Source organism: Suricata suricatta, unplaced genomic scaffold, assembly GCF_006229205.1.
Source record: "Suricata suricatta isolate VVHF042 unplaced genomic scaffold, meerkat_22Aug2017_6uvM2_HiC HiC_scaffold_43307, whole genome shotgun sequence".
NCBI classification, from domain to species: domain Eukaryota; kingdom Metazoa; phylum Chordata; class Mammalia; order Carnivora; family Herpestidae; genus Suricata; species Suricata suricatta.
This window is the reverse complement of record NW_021890777.1, coordinates 1-646: the sequence shown is the minus strand read 5'-3', so window position 1 is coordinate 646 and position 646 is coordinate 1. Positions and strand designations below refer to the sequence as shown.

The following is a 646-nucleotide window of genomic DNA, read 5'->3' as shown; positions in this document are numbered from 1 at the left end:
GCAGGGGCAGGGGCAGGGGCAGGGGCAGGGGCGTGTTGTTGGAGGGCGCCAAAGGAGAGGTGGCGGAGGCCCAAGGCAAAAGGCCAAAAGCCTACAGCACCCGGTATTCCCAGGCGGTCTCCCATCCAGGTACTAACCAGGCCCGACCCTGCTTAGCTTCCAAGATTAGACGAGATCCGGCATGTTCAGAGTCGTATGGCCATAGATCCCAGTGGCTGTCGCTGGTCACTTCAAGAGCCTGGGCCAAGCCTCCCTCTGGAGCCCAGGGCGGGCCCTTGCTCTTTGGTCGTGCCCCTGCCTGCTTGCTTGCCTGGCTCCCCGCCTGCCCACCTATCTGTCTGACCCCATGTCCCCATGCCTCCCACTGTATCCCTTGCTAGGCCTGGGCCTGTGCCCGGTGTGGTAGATGTCCTCTGCGCAAGAATCCTCTGGCATGAGTAGTGGTGTCTGTCCTCAGAAAACAGGAGGGATCATGGTGCATCCTTCAGTTAAAGTTTGCCTGCTGCGTGAGCAATGTTCAACATCTGTGTGGGCCGTTTTGAACATGAGGTGCGGTTCTCTGAGATATATTCTCTTCTCAGAGGCACTAGGCCACACGGTAGGAACACTGTGGGTGCTACTGCTGTCACAAGACAAATATTTTACT

The 646-nt window shown here is 57.9% G+C and overlaps 1 pseudogene; it reads right to left on the bottom strand.

The window, feature by feature from the left end:
- Positions 1-88: 88 nt before the first annotated feature.
- LOC115285125 lies at positions 89-207 on the bottom strand (annotated as a pseudogene).
- Between the last annotated feature and the right edge of the window lie 439 nt (positions 208-646).